Here is a 7,012-nt window from a genome sequence, read left to right as displayed (position 1 = left end):
TCAGGGGACGTAGTTTCCAGGATTTCAGATTCAGTACTCACTATCTGTGGTCCAGGGGAATGTTCACCTTGTTCAGGGATTGCAGGGTCAGACTGCAGCGCATCCTGGTCTCTGAATCTATCTTTAAGGGCACGTGCTCTACCAAAATCTAGATTCTCTTCATTATACATACCAAGTTCATTATGTCTAACACTCAAACCTGAGCGGAGCATGCCATCTTTGTAAAACTGTTCGAAATCAAGAATTTCAACTCCAAATTTTGAATAAGCATTATCACGGAACTCACTGAAAAATGTTGATGTACGAATTTCATCAGAATACAAATTCTTTATTTTCAGATTGTATTGGCAGTTTCCTACTGGAACGTACAAATCTTTGCCACACAATTCATCAGCGAACATCTTTTCTAAAACTTGACCATAAGATGTCGCACTAGCCAGCACTTTAGCTGTATGCGGATGAGCATCAGCGTTGATACCAAACCATACACCCTTCCGGCGTGTAAAATTTTTCCTAGGTTTTACCACCACTTGGGCTACCTGAAAAGTATCGGGATCTCCTAGCATTGGGAGAAGACCCGAAAATCTCGAAACAAAATTTTCCATTTTAAGCCTAAATTTTGCAGCGTAACACACGACTGTAAAAATAGCCTCACGAATTGCACCATTGTACTCCTGAAGAATGGAAGAACCGCTTCTACATAGTCTTCGAAGGGGAAGAAGGGCAGGATGCCAGAGGTCTGTTGTTAGAATGGTATATGATCATATCGAGGGAGATTTTCAACCCGGATTATGCACTTTTCACTACATCATAGGGCGACAAAGTGATGTACACTATAAATACCTCATTGCACTACAACCCGGACCATCTTCTCTACTTCAAATTCATTGGGAGGGTGAATTTGCAAAAGAAATCTATGACAACAAACTTCTCGATTGCTACTTTACTCGTTCCTTCTACAAGCATATTCTGGATAATCTGGTCAAGTACAGAGATATGCAAAGTGAGGATTACACTTTCTACAAAAGTCTCGCCTACTTGAAGAAAAACCATATCTCTAGCATTGGATATGATTAGACATTCAGTGCAGAGGTGCGAGGAGTTGGAGTGACTGAGGTGAGGGAACTGAAACCAGATGGACAAAAAACATACCCATCACTGAAGAGAACAAGCTCGAGTACATACATCTGGTTTGTCAGATGAAAATGATTGGAGCCATCCACAAGCAACTGGATGCTTTCTTCGAAAGATTTTACGACATTATTCCCAACCGACTGATGGGTATTTTCAACAAACAGGAACTTGAATTGCTCATTTTCGACCTACCCAATCTTCATCAATGATCTCAAAGCAAACACTGAGTATTACAATTACCAGCACAGCTCCCTCCAGATTCAATGTTTCTGGAGAGCCCTACATGAATTCAACCTAGCTGAAAAGGCAAAGTTCCTTCAGCCCGTGACCGGTACATCGAAAGTACATCAAACGTCTCTGAAAATAAAAAGACTGCAAGGTCCATTCTCTGGAGCTACTTCTTTGCAGTGATCCAAATATAGCTTATAAATAATGCCCATGTTCAGTGAGGGTGACAAGTAGAGTCTATGTGGGTTTTTGTTACAAGAATAGTGGGATTGGTAAGCTGGAAATAGCTTAATGAAGTTTCTAAGATGATCTCTATAGATGTTGGTGTCTTAGGAGGATGAATGTCTCCCTCGCAGGTCCTCAGGAGTATTTTTCTTGATAGCAGTTGCAATTCTCTGGTCGGAGATTCTTAATGTGTGCTTAAAAACGTTCTTACACACTTCTCTGTCATTCCCATTGCCATCTTTAAAAAAGTAGTGGCAAGAAAAACTTCTTTTACTCTGATCATTCTTAAGCAGAATCCTGTTAAGCAGAATGGTATGAAAAATACTGGAAACAGCCTCCCTGAGTTGATTGCCACACACTTGGATATCAATGCTTTCTTGTTGTGCATTCATTATTCAACCAAAAAGAGAAAAAAATAACAACCAAATTGTATAATTATGCTTTATAAAATACTGGACCTGTTAAGCAGAATGGTATGAAAATACTGGAAACAGCCTCCATGAGTTGTTGCCACACACTTGAATTTCAATGCTCTCTTGCTGCGCATTCATTGTTCAACCTAAAAGAGAAAAAATTAAATATATCAAAACCTGAAAATGTATATTTGATGTGAGTCACTTGTGTGATACCTGTTTCAATCAACTTGACTTGCCAGTGGACAGTCAGAAGCTGCGAAACAATCAATTTCTATATGATAATACTATTCATTTATGTTTGATTAAGTTTGTATAGTGAATTTAAATGTAGTGGGAATGTTCCATATTTTTTATCAAAATGAAGTCAATTTTTTGCCAACATTTCAAGTCTCTTCAATTATCTTTTTTTTAGAAGTGTATATTTGATGTGAGTCACTTGTGTGCTAAGCACGGCTATAATTATGCTTTATAAAATACTGGACCTGTTAAGCAGAATGGTATGAAAAATACTGGAAACAGCCTCCGTGAGTTGATTGCCACAAACTTGGATATCAATACTCTCTTGCTGCGCATTCATTGTTCAACCTAACAGAGAAAAAATTAAATATATCAAATCCTAAAAGTGTATATTTGGCGTTAGTCACTTGTGTGCTAAGCAAGGGTATAATTTTGCTTTATAAAATACTGGACCTGTTAAGGTTGTGCATTCAAAATTTTTTTTTTTTTTTTTTTTCTTCTTCTAATCTATTGGACAGGTTCTTAGGACATAATCTATGCAATTAGAATATTTTTATCAGCTTCTGTTAGCTAACAATAGGGCTTCAAAAGTCATTTTTTTGAGGCAGATGGTACACATGCCCTACAAAAACTACTGATCAGAAAAATTTTAGAAAAATATGCAAGTCTCCTATTTAATAAAGCAAAAATCAGGTCAACTTTGTTTTTGAAAATCTGAAAAAAAAAATTTTTTGCTTTCGGGATTACCTCTTTTCTTCTTACTTCTACTTTGCAGATTCATCAACTCGAACTTTTCAAACGAACGCTTTCTCTTTCTGTTGCCACGGTTTGCGAGCTTTGCTTCAGCCAGATCATGAGTAAGGATCTCCAGTATCAAACTTCTTTCCTCCTCAGAATACATACGGTAGTTGTCAAAAGTAACGGCTTGATAGAATTGCCGCATGATACCATTAGTACACTTGTTGCTTCTGAAACGCAGCCTCTTGAACAATCCAGCGGTTGGTCTAGTCACAACGGGTCCTTCATGCTTTTTCATAAGATCAAGAATAGCTCGTAAATTCACTCCAGGTACGACGGGTCTAACTTCATTCTTATTGGTTTTACGCTCATAAGCCACCAAAGACATCAATTCACTCTCATCCATACTCTCATCTTCACTTGTGGTGTTGGTTGGATTTTGATCGGTTATTTCAGCTGCCTGGTCAGGGGACGTAGTTTCCAGGATTTCAGATTCAGTACTCACTATCTGTGGTCCAGGGGAATGTTCACCTTGTTCAGGGATTGCAGGGTCAGACTGCAGCGCATCCTGGTCTCTGAATCTATCTTTAAGGGCACGTGCTCTACCAAAATCTAGATTCTCTTCATTATACATACCAAGTTCATTATGTCTAACACTCAAACCTGAGCGGAGCATGCCATCTTTGTAAAACTGTTCGAAATCAAGAATTTCAACTCCAAATTTTGAATAAGCATTATCACGGAACTCACTGAAAAATGTTGATGTACGAATTTCATCAGAATACAAATTCTTTATTTTCAGATTGTATTGGCAGTTTCCTACTGGAACGTACAAATCTTTGCCACACAATTCATCAGCGAACATCTTTTCTAAAACTTGACCATAAGATGTCGCACTAGCCAGCACTTTAGCTGTATGCGGATGAGCATCAGCGTTGATACCAAACCATACACCCTTCCGGCGTGTAAAATTTTTCCTAGGTTTTACCACCACTTGGGCTACCTGAAAAGTATCGGGATCTCCTAGCATTGGGAGAAGACCCGAAAATCTCGAAACAAAATTTTCCATTTTAAGCCTAAATTTTGCAGCGTAACACACGACTGTAAAAATAGCCTCACGAATTGCACCATTGTACTCCTGAAGAATGGAAGAACCGCTTCTACATAGTCTTCGAAGGGGAAGAAGGGCAGGATGCCAGAGGTCTGTTGTTAGAATGGTATATGATCATATCGAGGGAGATTTTCAACCCGGATTATGCACTTTTCACTACATCATAGGGCGACAAAGTGATGTACACTATAAATACCTCATTGCACTACAACCCGGACCATCTTCTCTACTTCAAATTCATTGGGAGGGTGAATTTGCAAAAGAAATCTATGACAACAAACTTCTCGATTGCTACTTTACTCGTTCCTTCTACAAGCATATTCTGGATAATCTGGTCAAGTACAGAGATATGCAAAGTGAGGATTACACTTTCTACAAAAGTCTCGCCTACTTGAAGAAAAACCATATCTCTAGCATTGGATATGATTAGACATTCAGTGCAGAGGTGCGAGGAGTTGGAGTGACTGAGGTGAGGGAACTGAAACCAGATGGACAAAAAACATACCCATCACTGAAGAGAACAAGCTCGAGTACATACATCTGGTTTGTCAGATGAAAATGATTGGAGCCATCCACAAGCAACTGGATGCTTTCTTCGAAAGATTTTACGACATTATTCCCAACCGACTGATGGGTATTTTCAACAAACAGGAACTTGAATTGCTCATTTTCGACCTACCCAATCTTCATCAATGATCTCAAAGCAAACACTGAGTATTACAATTACCAGCACAGCTCCCTCCAGATTCAATGTTTCTGGAGAGCCCTACATGAATTCAACCTAGCTGAAAAGGCAAAGTTCCTTCAGCCCGTGACCGGTACATCGAAAGTACATCAAACGTCTCTGAAAATAAAAAGACTGCAAGGTCCATTCTCTGGAGCTACTTCTTTGCAGTGATCCAAATATAGCTTATAAATAATGCCCATGTTCAGTGAGGGTGACAAGTAGAGTCTATGTGGGTTTTTGTTACAAGAATAGTGGGATTGGTAAGCTGGAAATAGCTTAATGAAGTTTCTAAGATGATCTCTATAGATGTTGGTGTCTTAGGAGGATGAATGTCTCCCTCGCAGGTCCTCAGGAGTATTTTTCTTGATAGCAGTTGCAATTCTCTGGTCGGAGATTCTTAATGTGTGCTTAAAAACGTTCTTACACACTTCTCTGTCATTCCCATTGCCATCTTTAAAAAAGTAGTGGCAAGAAAAACTTCTTTTACTCTGATCATTCTTAAGCAGAATCCTGTTAAGCAGAATGGTATGAAAAATACTGGAAACAGCCTCCCTGAGTTGATTGCCACACACTTGGATATCAATGCTTTCTTGTTGTGCATTCATTATTCAACCAAAAAGAGAAAAAAATAACAACCAAATTGTATAATTATGCTTTATAAAATACTGGACCTGTTAAGCAGAATGGTATGAAAATACTGGAAACAGCCTCCATGAGTTGTTGCCACACACTTGAATTTCAATGCTCTCTTGCTGCGCATTCATTGTTCAACCTAAAAGAGAAAAAATTAAATATATCAAAACCTGAAAATGTATATTTGATGTGAGTCACTTGTGTGATACCTGTTTCAATCAACTTGACTTGCCAGTGGACAGTCAGAAGCTGCGAAACAATCAATTTCTATATGATAATACTATTCATTTATGTTTGATTAAGTTTGTATAGTGAATTTAAATGTAGTGGGAATGTTCCATATTTTTTATCAAAATGAAGTCAATTTTTTGCCAACATTTCAAGTCTCTTCAATTATCTTTTTTTTAGAAGTGTATATTTGATGTGAGTCACTTGTGTGCTAAGCACGGCTATAATTATGCTTTATAAAATACTGGACCTGTTAAGCAGAATGGTATGAAAAATACTGGAAACAGCCTCCGTGAGTTGATTGCCACAAACTTGGATATCAATACTCTCTTGCTGCGCATTCATTGTTCAACCTAACAGAGAAAAAATTAAATATATCAAATCCTAAAAGTGTATATTTGGCATTAGTCACTTGTGTGCTAAGCAAGGGTATAATTTTGCTTTATAAAATACTGGACCTGTTAAGGTTGTGCATTCAAAATTTTTTTTTTTTTTTTTTTCTTCTTCTAATCTATTGGACAGGTTCTTAGGACATAATCTATGCAATTAGAATATTTTTATCAGCTTCTGTTAGCTAACAATAGGGCTTCAAAAGTCATTTTTTTGAGGCAGATGGTACACATGCCCTACAAAAACTACTGATCAGAAAAATTTTAGAAAAATATGCAAGTCTCCTATTTAATAAAGCAAAAATCAGGTCAACTTTGTTTTTGAAAATCTGAAAAAAAAAATTTTTTTGCTTTCGGGATTACCTCTTTTCTTCTTACTTCTACTTTGCAGATTCATCAACTCGAACTTTTCAAACGAACGCTTTCTCTTTCTGTTGCCACGGTTTGCGAGCTTTGCTTCAGCCAGATCATGAGTAAGGATCTCCAGTATCAAACTTCTTTCCTCCTCAGAATACATACGGTAGTTGTCAAAAGTAACGGCTTGATAGAATTGCCGCATGATACCATTAGTACACTTGTTGCTTCTGAAACGCAGCCTCTTGAACAATCCAGCGGTTGGTCTAGTCACAACGGGTCCTTCATGCTTTTTCATAAGATCAAGAATAGCTCGTAAATTCACTCCAGGTACGACGGGTCTAACTTCATTCTTATTGGTTTTACGCTCATAAGCCACCAAAGACATCAATTCACTCTCATCCATACTCTCATCTTCACTTGTGGTGTTGGTTGGATTTTGATCGGTTATTTCAGCTGCCTGGTCAGGGGACGTAGTTTCCAGGATTTCAGATTCAGTACTCACTATCTGTGGTCCAGGGGAATGTTCACCTTGTTCAGGGATTGCAGGGTCAGACTGCAGCGCATCCTGGTCTCTGAATCTATCTTTAAG

At 38.2% G+C, this 7,012-nt stretch overlaps 1 long non-coding RNA gene across 1 annotated transcript; it reads left to right on the top strand.

The window, feature by feature from the left end:
- The first annotated feature begins 2,477 nt into the window (after positions 1-2,477).
- LOC120354887 lies at positions 2,478-5,486 on the top strand. The gene is made up of 2 exons (XR_005573277.1): positions 2,478-2,701; positions 5,335-5,486. It is a non-coding gene; the product is annotated as an uncharacterized LOC120354887 (long non-coding RNA).
- Positions 5,487-7,012: the final 1,526 nt, after the last annotated feature.

Source organism: Nilaparvata lugens, chromosome X (assembly GCF_014356525.2).
Source record: "Nilaparvata lugens isolate BPH chromosome X, ASM1435652v1, whole genome shotgun sequence".
Classification (NCBI taxonomy): domain Eukaryota; kingdom Metazoa; phylum Arthropoda; class Insecta; order Hemiptera; family Delphacidae; genus Nilaparvata; species Nilaparvata lugens.
This window is presented reverse-complemented; position numbering and strand designations above follow the sequence as displayed.